The sequence below is a fragment of the Dicentrarchus labrax genome, unplaced genomic scaffold (assembly GCF_905237075.1).
Source record: "Dicentrarchus labrax unplaced genomic scaffold, dlabrax2021, whole genome shotgun sequence".
NCBI classification, from domain to species: domain Eukaryota; kingdom Metazoa; phylum Chordata; class Actinopteri; family Moronidae; genus Dicentrarchus; species Dicentrarchus labrax.
The window spans coordinates 31,054,254-31,070,438 of NW_026136713.1; the positions used below are offsets into that span (position 1 = coordinate 31,054,254).

Genomic DNA, 16,185 nt, shown 5'->3' on the forward strand with positions numbered 1-16,185 from the left:
TTGGCGTGGGCGCGTGCCAATCATAGTCAGCCAAATGGCAGAAGACGTGGAACGTTTCACAGAGCTGCCAAAGTTCAGGTAACACTCCTCCAAACCACTTGGAAAATAGCACTAAATTTCCACTCCACATGCTTTCAGAATATCAAGCCAGTGCACGCCTTCCTACGTATGCACAGTTCCTCAGCTAATAAGTCTAAAGTGACTGTTAATCTGCAGAATATCATAGAGTTATTTGCACTACTTGTAATGTCAGCCCTTCATCTACTGTGACACTTTTCGTCTCAGGAAACACAGCCATGTTACTTAATGCTTAGAGCTTACACGTTGAGTTTGCTCCTTCTTCAGTGTCATCAAAACAACACAGTCTCTCAAATACATGAAATCAGCATGATGTCTGAAATGCAAATTATGTGGTGTGGAAGTCTGTAAACAGCAACAACAGTTCAAACAGGATGTGGAGGTTTTAAGGCATATCTGTCATGTAAAACCGTTTTCACTTGGGTTCAGCTGAAGTTACATTTAGGGTTTAAGGTTAATTATGATTATTTCTAACCGGGCCTCAACATCCAAGAGTTTCATGTTATGTAGATATCAGTAGCAAGTGACGTGTCTGTCCTGCCAACGTCAGTACATTTTTCACATTATTGAAGAAATATGCTGATTCAAGAGTTGTCATTTTTGTAAGTTGACCACATTCTTAATCCTTAATTCCTAAACCACTAATGCAAAATAGCTGAACATGAAGGTACATTGTGAGAGATAATATTGCAGCTGCAGGGAGTGCTCCTCTCCATAACGCAGAAACAGGGCCAATGCAAACTCCAAGACTGAAACCCAAAAGAAAATAAAACACGCCCTTTCAACACAGTAACACTCACACTGCAGTTACATGTCATTAAAAAGCTTAACAATTATGGAAACCATATTTCAGTTGTAATAGTCCATTTGATACTTGTGGCGTTGCACACACATATTTAATTGCTACAGCCTGAGAGAGTTCTTGTGATTCCCTCACTGGAAAGCAAACATCCATTTGTATTTTATCTTCTTCTGCACCAAGCCAAAGCACACTTATTTCTGTTTTCTCAAAAGCACGACTGAACGTATTAATGTGTCATGACTGACAATTCTGATTCAGTTTTGATTAAATAGTCTGCACTTGACAAATTAATTCAATCTGTTACTTCAGATGTCCATATTGTGTTTATTCTCAGCTTGCTAGATTCACAAATAAATCAGTTATACGTATTCTTTATTGTTGTATTCAATTCAAGGGAACAACTTTTGGTGTTTTCTTTACAACTTTCACAGACAGTTCATACATTTTGGTCTTGATATAGAATCCCAAGCTCAGTAAAACATGCCAAGGTCAGTTGTGTCTGTAGTAACTATGTTTTGTAACTAAGCTTTCCATCAGTTTTCCAAACACCCCCACCACTCTGCATTTTCCATCCCACTGAACTGTGGAGCATGCACTAATACTCCGCGCTCATCATATTATGTGCTAAGTTAAGTTAAGTTCATCTATATATAGTACGTCCTAAATCACTGTACAGAAGTGCTAATCATTTTCAGTGCACAAGGGCCAGCATATAGTAAGATCAAAGTTAAGCTCAGTCGTAGCTGGAATTTGTTACCCTCTGAGCTATTTTTAGGTTCTCCTTGCTAACTATCCGCCTTTTGGACTTGATTGGAGATTAGCACTGTTTTCATTCTGGCGATAAGTAAACATCCTTCCATTTATTTCGAAGCTCTGAATCCCCCCACCAGAGCTAGCTGGATGGGCACCTGCTATTTTTGGGAGAATATGGTAAGGAGTGTTCTAAAGAGAGGTGGTCTTGTTTTACACCCTGATCAGAACCTATAAATACTGTCTGTGTGACTGTGTTGAGAGAAGCAGGGGGGTATGTGTATGTGGGTGTGTGTATATGCATGCTGCGTGTATGGGTGTGTATTTGTGTATATCTATGTCAGGAAATTGAGACTAACCCAAGTGAGTGTTGAAATATAACAACATATAGAGTTTCCACTCGTGTGGTGTCAGTTTGGTAGTGGGAAGACTTGTTGATGATTAATTTTCCAGGTCATTAGCTACTTTGTTTACTACTTACAAGTACATGAAGCACATTTCTACTGGCAAGTTCAAGAATATGGATTTTGTTGTAAAATATGTTCATTATTGTTTGAAATTACAATAATCAAGCTCATCTAATTTGTACCATTGTGTTGCAATTTTTTCAATTATATTTTGCCTACATGTTTGTGTATGACTATATAAATGTTGTAATTCTATGTTATTTTAAATGTTTTAAACCATTCATCTGTGGTGAGCCATGTAGGTTAGAGAGCTGCTAATGCTGTGATTTCAAACTTTGAAGCATATTAAATATCTGGGCACATCCAAATCAGTGATGTCACAGTAGACATTTACCATCAGCTGTCAAAGGCAAACAGTTGTTGTGACATCACTAATTGGGGTGTGGCCAGAAGTTCAACCCGCTTGAAGATTTAAAGCTATGAAGCAGTACAGCTGCAGTTTTCTGTTCTTTGTAATTGTGCTTTTACAGTTTAAATAAATATAAAGCATTATAAAAGTGAGATATAAGGGCTTCTCCTATTCAATATAGATGTTTCCCTTTAAAATGGACACGATCTCCTGCCCTCACTGTGCTTTAGCTGCGTATCTGCAGTGAGCTCAACTTAAATGTTGGAGAGAGGAGTTGGCTGTGGTTTTTTACTAGAATCAGTTGTGGAACTTTAAAAACAGTATTGGGCAACAAATTTAATGATGGTGAGTACTAACAGAAAAAGATGAAATACCATATCACATCATCACCAAATCATATGTCAAATGATTTACACTGTCCCTCATGCCAGGAAGAAACACCAGTACAAGATCACACAGCACAGTAATTAATGTGGTAAACATGCAGTCAACAAGAGTTAAAGTAAAAAGAATAAAAGTCATAACTTTCAGCCCAACAGTACATGAACAGTTACTTATAATGTTGTTGTTGTTGTTGTTTTATTATCACACATTAGCCTCAGACAGCTAGCCAACCATGGCTTGCTTGGTTAGCAAGAAACCGATCACAGAAAAACTAAATTAACAAATCATAAACACTATCACGAAACGGATGTAATAATAATGAAAACCAAACAAATAATGGTCCAACAAGGGCATAATAGAAATAGATAAAAGATGCCTGTCAGTATTTGCTTGCTCACTGTTGATCTGTGTCAGTTGTAGTTGCTTTGAGCAACAGAACGTTCAACTGAAACCAAATGCTAAAAACAAACAGGCATTCTGAAACAGACAAAACAAGAAATGCAAAAACTATAATTCCCATTAAAATCTAATTTAATCGTAATTAATGTACCAAAAAGTTAATGCGAGCACTGTAATATTACCTACAGTGCTTATAGTGGGTGCATGTGAACACAGGCCTGACAGCTGGTCAGGTTAAGGACTGTGAAGGTTATGATCACAGTGAGTGATTTCTATCTCACCACTTACCCCACTCGCCATGGCCCCAAGACCCCTCATAGACCCTCAGACAGCTGGACTCTGGTTCTGATTTCATTGCTAGTTTGGTCAGTACAACTACAAACTGCAGTTTGTTGTCACATATTTTGCACACCATGTACCATGTCTCTGCCTACATGACACCACAGCATTTGGCAAATAATTATGTTGTTGACACTTGTTGCATAACAGTATGCACGTAGTCTCAAAGCAGAAGAATGGAGAGGCCGAGAGCAAAGCCTTCTCCCTCTGTCTTTTTCTCTTTTATGAGTAATGTCGATTTTTTTTCAAGTGCCCTTCCCCCTCCTCTTTTCTACCCCCTTCCTTCTCCTTTCTCCACTACTTTCCCTTGCCCCTTCGCGCCAGCTGTGGTCTGCACAAAAACTGATTTTCAGAGTGTTAACCACCATGTTCTTCCTGCCGACGGCAGGATTTCATTTGCAGAGCACAGGGGGCCAATATCTAGGGTAATTCCCAGGGTTTAGTGCCACTGATCTCTTCCCAGCTCACCTTGGGGAGAAAAATTAAAGCGGCGATAAGGCCTTACCCTGCCCAGTACCGTGTTCACCCTGTGCTGCCCGCTGCCTCACTGCTGTCGGCTACTGGAGGCTCACACAGATAACACCTGGTCAGTCTCATACTCACTTTCTGTAGGCATATGTACACAAACTGACGGTAATATGATGATGGTAAAAGGAATAGACAACGCACATTTAGATTATTTCTTCTTTTATTATCGTTTAACAGTTGAACCGTACTTCATTACCAGCTGATCTCAAATGAAAGTATGAATGCATTGGTTTTTCAACAACTGTTACCCTCTGCTACTTTTAGTTTTGGATATTTAGATTGACTTCTTTATGGATCAACAGCAGAACAGCTTTGCGTTTCAGTGTGTTTAAGGTAATGTGGATGTTAACTGTCATGTTGTTAACAGTGTGGATGTATAAGGAGTTACTCCTTGTACAAATTACAATAATATAATTACAATAACAATTAGCATTGAAATAGCTTATTATTTCAGTTTTAGTAATAATCCTTATAAAATAAATGGTCACTTTTGTTTTCCTTTAACATCTTCTATGTTCTACAGGTCTATGAAACAAAAGGATGATAAATTGCTACCTAAGCTTGCAAAAACAGAGACAATCATTGTTTAATCAGCAGTATATGTACTTTTGATTAACAAAGTCTACACTGACCTTTTACAGTACTACTCTTCAGTCTTGTTTCCTATATAAGTCAGTGTCTTAATATGGGCAACATGTATTTTGACTTCATACTTTGTCATTATTACAATACCACACAGTTAAATGTAATTGCATAGGCAACGGCATAAATATTATAAATACAGTAGACAACAAATGTATAGTTACATCTGGTAATTACTTTGTGCTTTCAGATTACAGTGTTATCTACAAATTATTTGCATATTCCTTCAATATGTAAAATAACCCTAACCAAACTGGGGAACCATCCATGATGGGGGGGATCCACTAAGTTCTGCTTGTGTATTTCCATCTTCCCAGCAGCATAATTACTTTTTCACTGTTTAATAAAAATCTTGTCCATGACCATATTTTAGGGCTTGGATAAATGTCATTCCCTGTGAATGTGACATCTACAAAAATCCTAATTTAATTTAGAAGTGTGTTAAACCTGACAGCATTGCATTTAGAGATGAGGAAAGACACATTTACAAATGAAATGTCAAAAGACTGATTCACTTTTTTTTTTTTTTTTTTAACAATTCAGTCAAAATGAGAACAGATGTGATTTTCATGTATGTTAAATGGAATGTAAAATTAGTTACGGGGGAGACTTATGAGGAAATTAAAAAGAAATAAAAGTTTCTTCCAGGTTTTAGGGTTGGTGGTCCATTCAAGGACATCACTCTGGTAGTATGCCTCAAAACTGTGTGATGGGAGCAATTAAAAGGCACAGTCTTGTTAACCATGTGCTTAGCACAGTGGAAGGAGGAAAATTAAGAGGAACAGGAAACACATGTGGCCTCCCTCATTTACTTATAAACATTTTCTGTTTATTTTCATGTATTTTTTTCTTCCTGTCTCCAAAAGGAGTGAAAGATAGGAAAAATATCTGAGATACTTAAATTCAGTTTCTTTAAAGAAACATCTTTCCCTCACATTGGGAGTCGGGGTCCTGGAAAACAATGTATTTTTGCACATCAGGAGGGCCTTGTGGATTTAAGTGAAACCAAATGAGCTGATGTCTCCCTGATTAAATGCGTAGGTTAATGTTTCTTTAAGAAGTGCGTCACATAATTCTCCCTCTTTCTCTCTCTCATACATGACATGACTGTTGGTTTGACATTTTTACCGTAGCAAGCGCGCTGCAATGTGTTTCCAATTGGCGGGAGATGTGAAGCCGCGATGGGACATGCATGCTGCCCTTTGAAATGATGCACCAGGAGGAAAACATAAACAAATGTTTGCCACCAAGCACGTTCAAATCCCCCTCTTCCCCCTCTCACCACTCGCCCACCCCCGCTCTGCAGAAAGCCACAGCCTCACATGTGACACATTACCAGGGAGGCAGAAAACATGTTTTTGGAATTAAACCATTACGAGCCCTTTCAAACAAGATACATTTCCTAATTGGCTCCTTTCACAACATTTACATATTGCCTTTGTTTTCCTTTTTTTTTCTCTGGGAGGTGGGTGTTGTTGGTTTGCTTGGTGTCAAGTTGAGGTGTCCCATGGAGGTAAAGTTTATAAGAAGTAGCCTGGCGAAGAATCATAGTGGGACAGAACCACACTGGGAGAAAAGAGTGGCCGTGTCGACATATGAAGCAAAACAAACAGTCTGACTTCTAAGCCTTGGCAGACCCTGCTGACGGGTCCCTTGGTTTCTCAGCTTTCCTCCCAGATGCCTTTTAAGCCTTTTATTCTGTTTTTTACTGGCACTCTTGTTTTTTTTTCTTTACACTGCTTTTGGGGTGGGTGTGTGTGTGTGTGTGTGTGTGTGTGTGTGTGTGTGTGTGTGTGTGTGTGTGTGTGTGTGTTTCATTAATCCCCAGAGGGATACACTCCAAAAGTGAGGGAAAGGAGAAAGAGGGATACAAGGCACAGCGTGAAAGAGGTAGAGGGCTCCTCAAATGTTGTTCAATCAGCTACATGCTACATCTAAAGTCACATACATGGACAATTCTGCCGTAACAATACGCAAAGCTAATGTGAAATGATACTGTCATAATGGCCAATTCCTGCAGAACCCAAAATAGCTTCACGCCGCACTTTAACAACTCCTCACTTTCGCTGTCAGGTTGAGCAAACACAGACGTCACGACTATCAGAGGAGTCGTCCTTTTTCTTCTCCTCTGCCCATTTCTGAGACGCTGCTGCCGCTGCGGGGAAACTCAATCTATTGTTTGATGTGGACAGACAGATTGTCTTCCAAAGATTGCCAAATACTTTGTGTAAACAACCCCCATTTTAACCTACCCCAAAGTGTGACTTAATAAAGATGAAAACGCGAGGTGTCCGTTTCCTCCTCGCTGGGGAGGCTGAATGAAAACCACATGCGTAAATACAGCCCGGTGCGCTGTGTTAAGTGTGCACATGAGAGAAGAAACAGTAATCAGATTGGTTTCCTGTGACAAACAATAACATTTATTTTAAACCAGCAGCATTTTTTCTCAGGCAGAGGCAGTAGCTCCCATGGTAATCAGAGCCAGACTTGTCTTGGCTCCAAGATATAGGGATGTTGCTACCTTTGTACTAGTGGGGCAAGTGGGGGGTCATATTAGCACTGGTATAAGACAAGGTGGTACTCCTGTTTAAGAATAGCTTTTGTCTGGAAGAGGACGGTTGAGTATTTTACAAATACAGCACTTAAGGGTTTTATTTGTTGGGCCTCCATTGGGATTTTCCTCTCTGGAAGTAAGCACAACAACTTAACGCCTGCCTGAAGTGGAGCTCTCGTCTAGAGTTGTAGGGCGAGATCATTTTAAATTATTGCCTTTTTGAGTTAATGGGTTTCATTTGTTGCCACAGTGTATTTGCAAATGTATCATTAGTATGATCAGTTGAGCCAACAATTACCAGTCTGTGGTGCTGGTTAGGGCAATATGTGAATACTTTTGTTTACTGAGTAAACAAGAACAGGACTAATAAATCGGAAGGGCTGACTGCTTTTGGTACAAATGAGACGGTCAATGAGTAACAAGATAGTAACTTTTTTTGTTGTAACTTACAAATATTGTTGCCACTACATAAGCTGTCCACTAGAGAAAACTGAAAAATGTGTTTCTTAACTGTAAAATATAAAACAGCCAAACAAAAGAAATTATTAACCCAAAATGTATTATGTTAAAAAACACCAGAAACACCCGAAAAGCACCACCAACATTCCAAAAAGGATATCTGTATTGGCCTGAAAAATCCAGGAAATCCATGATATGATCATTAAATTCAGTTTTTTAAATGAATAATTCTAAGCCAATCATACTCATAAACTAAGTATTTAGTTACAGTATACATAACTATTTAAAGCATTTTATCAAATGTAATCTGTAACGGTGGAATACAGTTATTGCATTGAATCTCCCTTCAAAGATTTTTGAGATGTTTGTTGTATACATGTACCATACCATGATATGTATCGATATCAGATAATATGCTCATTAACATTGATTTCAGCCATATAGCCAAGCCAGTGACAAGCACAAGTTATAAAAGCTCTTTATATATTTGAAGAATAAATGGGATAAATTATTGGGATAATATTTTACTTCTTCCTGCTTATCTACTTTAACCAGTCCCTGTGAGAATCTACTTTAATTATTTAATGTGGAAGCTTATCTCAGTTTCCTTCCATTTTCATAATGAGTGATAGCTTTGGTGCCCCATGTAGCTCAGCTTAACTGTGATCAAGTAGAGGCCCGTGGGAGCCCCCAGCACGCTTACAGTCCCTTAACAGACGAACGTGCCGGCGATGATGGATCACACGGTTTTCATCACAAACTCATAGGAGTGTCTGCTCGCCTCAACTTAAGGGCTTCTGACCTAAGAGCTCCCCCCTGTTGGGGTGATTTTAGTTGGACAAATTTTCCCTCCTGCCGGCTGTGAGGGGAGCGGCTGCAGGACTCATCTGCCTCTTATTACTCGCCCAAATTGAGTGCGTACACAGTGGATGTGTTAATGGACAGAAATGCGGTGCAGGGACATGGCGTGCAGGGCTGGTAAAGATAAACTTCTCCCATAGCCTCTTGTGCTGCCAGGTAGCCAGAACTCTCAGTTTATATCTGCTATTATGTCTAGTGTTATGTTACTTGGCAGAGGTTGGAAACTCAGATATTTCTGTTTTATTTATTTATGTACTGCACATGTGAGTATTTTCCTTAGAGACAACTTGAGAACTTCAGAAATGTACAGTATTTCCCTTCTTATGTTCACTTTTCAGGCCTGCTGATGTGACCTAGAATTACATGCCAAATGCTAATGTTGACTTCAGATACCAAAGTCACTACCCAGCTGCTGTGGTGTATAAACGCAGCTTCACAAAATGGCAATTTGCTGATAAAAGGATGATCACAACCATCAAAAGTAACGTGATCACTGAAGAAAATTTGAAGATTAACACAGTCCAGAAAAATGCAGATATTCCATTTCTGGTTTTAGCTATTTTAAAAGACACTTCACCATATAAACAACCCATTTTGTGTATTAAAAATAAGTGCTGTAATGTAGTAAACGTGGATGCCTTATTTTGAAATCCACTAGCTAATTTGATGAGTGGATGACAAAATTAGTTTCACACGCTGCACATAAGTGGGTGAGGATTACCCTGCGAGGGCTGTTAGTGACGGGTGCAGTGCAAGCAAGCATGTGGCCAGTGTGGAGAAACTCTCATGGCAACAGTCAGCACCAGTTGTTTGATACTGTAGCCTGGCATGACGAGTGCCTTTCTGAGCCCACAATGGATCATGCATGACCACAACCCTTAAATATAGAAGCGCAGGCAGCAAAACTGCAACTATTCTGTATTCAGTATCTAATAGTAGGCCTTGCTGCAAATGTATTGGGATTTCTAGCAGGTATTAATAATCACATTGTATGTACACATTCGGGAAAAAAAATTCAATTTAGTAGCATGTTGAAAGGGGAACACCAGCGACAGTAAAATCAGTTTACTGGTCTTTAGTATTACTCAGCCTGTGAAAACAATTATATAATGTCTGTGACTCTGGCGGCGCTTTGCCAAGTCTGAGAATATAACATATTGAAGATGGTGTCACATAGAGAATAATCTCAGTTACAAACTAGAGTCATGCAGTTTGAATGCTGTGGGTGTTTACCACACAGGGAGAGTGTAATGAAAATTTGAGTTGCATTATGGGAATTCAGAGTTTTGGAGCTTAACTCATCTTAGGAAAGATATCTTGGCCTCTGATGCTTCAGATTTTACCCTTTGTGTCTCTTAGGTCCCCAGCTTTTAAAGAAAACCTGGATATGAAAATTGATAACGCTCTCATGCCTGTTTGCTAAATTATGGAACCACAGCCAGTAGTTAATTAGCTTAGCTTATTTTAGCATCTAAAAGCAGGCGGGCAACGGTGAGCTGGGCTGTGAAAACTAAAATAAATACCTTCCTTCAGAGTTCTGTAACACATATTGAATTTGTAACATATATTGGAATCTGTACACTAACATTTATGTTAAGTTTGTGGTTTTATTGGAAGTTATAGTGCTGTCAATATTTCTTGGTGACCAGAGGTGCTACTAAGCTAAGCTAATCACCTCCTGGTGCTAGCTCCTTAGACTACTTAAGGCACAGTGGTGTCAATCTTCTCATCCAACACTGTGCAAGAAAGAGAATGTTCATATTTCAGATCTATTCCTTTTAGGTTTCTGTATTAAGTAGGCTACATTTTTCAAACAGCGTTAATAGTGAAATGTCTTTGGTGTAGTATCCTATCTGTTAACTGAGATAGCTTAATAAATATAGCATTAATTCAGCCGATGTAAGTATCATTTACACCCACTGAACTGTAAAGGGCCACACCACATATACAGTTGAGTCTTTTTTATAATGTGCAGCCTACATATTTTCAGTAAAACCCACTGGTACTTCCATGGACTTTGAAAATCAGCTTCGACAAACTGTTTTCTTCTCCCTCAGCTGTGTCAGAATGCCCCACGTTTGCCATTAAAAGACAATCAAACAGCAAATGTTCTGGTATTCAGACTGAGTGAAAAATTGAGAAGGGAGAGAGGATTAGAAACAGCTTGGAGTGCAAATTGAATTAGCCCTTTTGAGATGACTTGGGGTAAGAAATGAAATGTCATCCTCGCCCATGCAGGCAGAAATGCAAAACATGTGAATGTGAAGAGCATCTTTTTTTTCTCTTCTTTTTTTTTGTATGCTGACTCTTTTTTTTTTTTTTTTACTGTACTAAGATGTGTCAAGCATAAATCATCACAGTGAGGATGAGAACCAGCCGCCTGCGCAGCTCCTTGAGACAGTCGGGGACAAACAGACTCATGCTGTATGGTGAGTCGTACAGCTGTTTTCAAATCGTGTGTCACAGATTTAACCCTGCTTGGACTAATTACCTCCTGCGGTGCTGCGGCTCCCACCAACAAGAAAGACAGTTCACAAGACTGATAATAATTTTAGAATGATTAATGCAAACCACAATCCCTTAGTGCTTATGAAAAAAGTGTCGAGTGAAGGTTTGTCCCCAGAAATATCCTTGTAAACATGTAATTTAATAGTATTAGTCTTAATGTAGTGTGTTCTTTAATGCTCTAGAAATAGTGGAATGAAGAGAATCTGCAATAAAAAATAAGTTCAATATTCCAGAGACTGAATATAAGAAGTGACCGGCAAGTTCAATAATCATTAGTTCTCTGCTAAGGACACTTGCATTGGAGTAATAATCCACCAGTAAATCTGAAGCTAAAGCGTGTTTTAGTGAGCTGGAGCTCAAGTGCACATCTTGTGATTGTGTTTCACTGAGGCATGAGCTATTCTGTCACTATTTTTATAGACATACAATCGCAACCTGCTGGAGAACTTTCTTTTCTTTTTTTCCCCTCCGCGACTAAGTTATGTGCAGCTCCCTGGTGCTGGATTTGAAGTTGATATGCAAGACTCATCGAAGGTAATAATGTTGGGAGCAGACGAGTGGAAGCAGGCAGTGTTTCTCGGCTCCCCTGGCTCCTGCAGTGATGCTGTCGGTTATGACACCAGAAACTGACTCGAACCGTGGATACGCTTTCCAAAAGTTGGTTTTTGGTGAGAACACACAGACTCGAGTCATAACAGCGTGATCATGTAACAAAAATCTGTGTTTTATGGTCTCGCTGATGCAACTCAAATTTCAGAAAGAGCACTAATGTACACTGGTTTCAGCTGAACTTGTTATTATATTATTTAGTTAATGTGTAGCATTTGTGGGAAAGCCTTGCAAGATGTGGCCAAAATAACAGAAACACATAATATCTGAGCACTGACTACCTGATTGGGGCCCATGTCGTTATACAAGCCCGGATGTTAGACCTGTTATGTGTTTTTGAATTGGATCTCTATGGAGGCAAAGATTTTTTTTGAGCCAGCATTTAGCAGCCACTTGTGGAACTGCATCTTCAGGTACATCGACAGTGTTATTTGCTTTTGTTGTGTTGATAGTGGATTAGTTTGTGGTCTAGAGTACACCTTATCTGCTACATTAGTCTAATTTTCTTTTACTCCTATAAACACCTCGTAAGGTATAAAAGCTGCAATTAGTTTGATAAATGTAAAATGTGTGACATAACAGCATTATAATAAAGTACTAGTGCTGCAGAAATCTCCAGATGTAAGAAAACATGTTTGTTTGGTACAAACTAGACCATGGCTACCATTATCAATACAGATCCATCACTATGTTTATTAGTTGGCAACAGATATTGAGGGTGTACCATGACTTACTCGTGGTAACCATTGATGACTAACTCATCAGATCACATCTCTCAGATCAGATTATTATAGATTACTTATCCTTGGTGAGTTTGGTGCAATACTTAAAGGGCTAGTCCAGCTGACATATCTTGATTAGTACAGTATGGATCAGGCCATCCTACTCTCCCCATACAACTCAGCAGTGTCTTTCATTAGACCTTCCCAGCCTCTTAAAAGCCCAATTTTTTCAAACCCCACACCTCATGTTTGTGGTGTTGTGACCTCAAGTCGGAAGCCAAGATAACCCAGATGACATCAGCGGGGTTATTTTCTCAGACTTCCTCCAGCGCCACAGAAGACATTACACAACTGTTTCTACAGGCAGGAGAGAGAGAGGGGGGTACTCCTCAGGACAAGTAAACTGAACAGGTAAACAGTGGGGTCTCCCTTTAAATATGGTTTTCATAGTCCACCACAATTTTTCTTATTTTTTTTACTTTCTAAAGTTTTCTTAATTTTGAAGCCATTTTTTGGTGGTATTTAGCAGCAATTCTGTAAAAGTCAACCATCCCTGTCGGTGCACTATTACATTTGACCATTGGTTCCTTTTGGTAATGAAGTTTGAATGTGTTTGTCTTGTCATGGCTTTCACTTCCCCACAGCTAATTATTCTGCAGTTGTTTGGAAAACACACTCAGCTGCATTTTATTTTTTGACATGTACGGTCCTGTCTCAGTAGTCTTTAAGTGTTTATATAAATAAACCTGTTTGACCTGTTTACCTCTTTTAAGGCTGACACATAATTAGTGTGTGTTTGGCCTGTGTACCTGCTCTTGCAATTGTGCCTTAGTTTCAGTGAAGTTTTTAATTAAGTGGTTCCATTGTCTGTTTGTGCAAGTCAGAGAGGTTTAAAATGTACCGCAGCAAGCAGGAGATCACTTGTTGTCACTTGCCAAAATCCGTATCTAGGGTGGGTGGGGGGTATTTTACTACAGATACAAGGCACATGCTGTACAGTGATGATGGGTCTGAAACTAGGTTATCCATCACCGGCTGTCCTCAGTCCACGGGCCCCTGGCCAATACCACATCCATTATTAGGTTATGGGGAAACAACAGGGAAAATGAAAGGGCTTTTTCCCAACAGGAGACTACATTAAAAACGTATGGACAGATGTGAGAGTCTGGCAGACCTACTACAGTCTTCAGTCTGAGAGGGCACAAACTCAGGAATGTCTTCTTGTAAATGATAAAATAGTGTATAAGGATGATGAATTAAAACTGACTTCAAGAGTCCTGACTGACTGCTAACCAAATATACTATAGCTACAAGCTATTACTATTTGGAAATAAATGTTAAAATAACTGCTCTAAAAGTAATGTTTTAAATTGAGTAAACCTAAGTCCTAACAATATACTTTTTAGGACTCTAATTTGTTGCAGTGTAAAGAAACCCTACTTTTTCTCTGCAACATGAGGCAGGAGAGAAGAAAAATCCCACCGAGACTTGGCCAAAAGTGCTTTTTCATATTGTAAATTAAGGAGAAGACTGTGGCTTTCAAAGCAAACCATTATGATAGTTAACGTAGAACCACTTAAAAGGCCAGCTGCGGGAGTGACGTGAATAATAGTGTTTAATTTGTCTAATCTTAGCAGGAGCAGTGGGTGGCTGGGGTGGGGGGTTCCGCCGGTACCCTGCTGGCACTTGAAGAGAGCTGCTTCCACCACAATGTGGTGCAAATGCCCGAAATTATCGTTTGGCTGTGTTGCTGTTGTTTTTTTTTTGTGCCGTTGCCCTTTCATTTGTAGTTTGTCTGTTGTTAACGCGTGTGCACAAAAGACAGACTTGGTGGAAAAGTTAGTGCCGGGTGAAGTTTGGCACGTGCCAAGAATAGTTGATTGAGGAGATGATTTTCTGTTTCTTTTTCAAGGGCGCTGTAATTTGCCTAGGCGCTATAAAATCCCTATAAATAAATAATTTAAGTTTATGGATGTCGTTTGGAAAGTATTTACAAGGGCAAGTTCCGCTGACCCTTTTTGCAGCAGCAGAGACATTCACTTGGCCACATTATAACGCTACATGTACTGTATGGTGAGCCTTATTTAAACTGTCAATAAAATTGTCTCATTTTGGAAGCAGGTTTGAATGTGGCCGCTCACAGTATGAGTGGTTTAAAAATACAAAATAATGCAGATATCAACAGTTTTGCGAGTATTCATCATCCAAGGGCTGTGGTTTATGCTGGGCTATATTTCCTTTATTTTATTTTCCTAACTGAATTCAGTGGTGCTGCCTCTTCTGTTGCACCAGCCAGCACTAGTTTGGGAGTGGAAAATTTACTGCTGATTTTTATACTGCTTGTTTTCAATTTGACACAGTGTTACTTTCCTGTAAAAGACGGTGCTGGAGCCGAGACATCTCCTGTGATTCTCCTACCAGCTCTGCTTGATGTTGGTTTGCGTTGGAACAGGAGATGTTGTTCTACGCTACAAGCGGCTAGATAGTCTTATACTATTTATTGTTATAATCCCTCAGCACACATTATAATTATGTGACAGAGCTAATACTTAGTGTGCTGAAATGTAAACTAGTGTGACATCAAATACATGTATAAGATTTCAGACGGGCTTCAGGAAAAAGGAAGAAATGTCTTTTAAGTGTTAAATTATAAACACTAATGTCCTCTGCTGCTGTAACAAAAACAAATCATGGTCATGAACGCCCAACATAAAGAGGAGAAGGCACGTACTGTGGGGGCAAATCGTGTGTGTGTGTGTGTGTGTGTGTGTGTGTGTGTGGATCTCACCTAAATTAAACCATGTGGTCACCAAAAGTCCCTCACCACTCTCCCACCCCCCACCTCAATCTCCCCGTCCCTTCAACCCAGGCCTCTCATTGACCTTCCAGGCGCTCATTGTCCCAAAGTGAGACTTGATTACTGGCCTAAGCCCTGTGAAGGTTCGCCTCAGTGGCCACAGCTGATCTTTTATACTAATTTCGGATTAATGCGGGGTCTGCAACACTGCGTAAACACAGCCACTGAGAAGGCCCCTGCCACACAGAGCTAAACATTAATCCTCCTTAATGCTGAGAGTCAACTTCCAGTCCTTATCAGAATTTGTCTTAATCTCTGCCTAGGCTGTACAAAACTCCACTGCTCAATAAGTAGAATGTACACCACCAAACAACAAATGAGCCAATGAGCTGTGCAGGAACAGAAAAAACAGCACAACGGAGTGGCAAAGAATAGAAATGAAGCCAGTCTTACCTTAGAGGTCTTTGAAACAGACGTCCTGGATTGCAGATTCTAAATGAGGATGTAATGGAGACAAAAGGAGGATAGCAAAGACTACATGTTTTACCTCATAATCAGAACCATTTACAAGTTATCTTTAGCTTTGCTGTGCGCAAATTTTAGTCTTTCCTTCCTCGATTTCAGCCGCTGCCACAAGCAAGTTTCCCTTCTCCCTGTCTCGCTTTCTTATTTTTCTCTCTCATGCCGTTACGAATCCACTGATGTGTGGGTTTTGACCATGTGGGTCCTAGTCCCTGTCTAGTCTAGCGCCCTTCCCTAGACTGAGAGTGCTTGTCTGTAATTTTCTCAATATGAGATATGTGATATATTATTTCAGCAAATATCTAGGCTTGGTTCAGCAGCGTTTCGAATGCTTTGATTTATGACTGGATGTTTTTCTATCATAACCACTGGCATAAATACAGTATGTTAAAGTAAAATACTTTCTTTTTTCTCA

At 39.6% G+C, this 16,185-nt stretch overlaps 1 protein-coding gene across 1 annotated transcript in view; it reads right to left on the minus strand.

Annotated features, from left to right (window-relative positions):
- The window catches only part of pitx2 (paired-like homeodomain 2), a 56,916-nt gene extending 40,994 nt beyond the window's left edge, over positions 1 to 15,922 (minus strand). The window contains exon 1 of the mRNA XM_051420774.1: positions 15,702 to 15,922. The gene's annotated coding sequence lies outside the window, so the exon portion shown is untranslated. The remainder of the gene's footprint in view (positions 1 to 15,701) is intronic.
- Between the last annotated feature and the right edge of the window lie 263 nt (positions 15,923 to 16,185).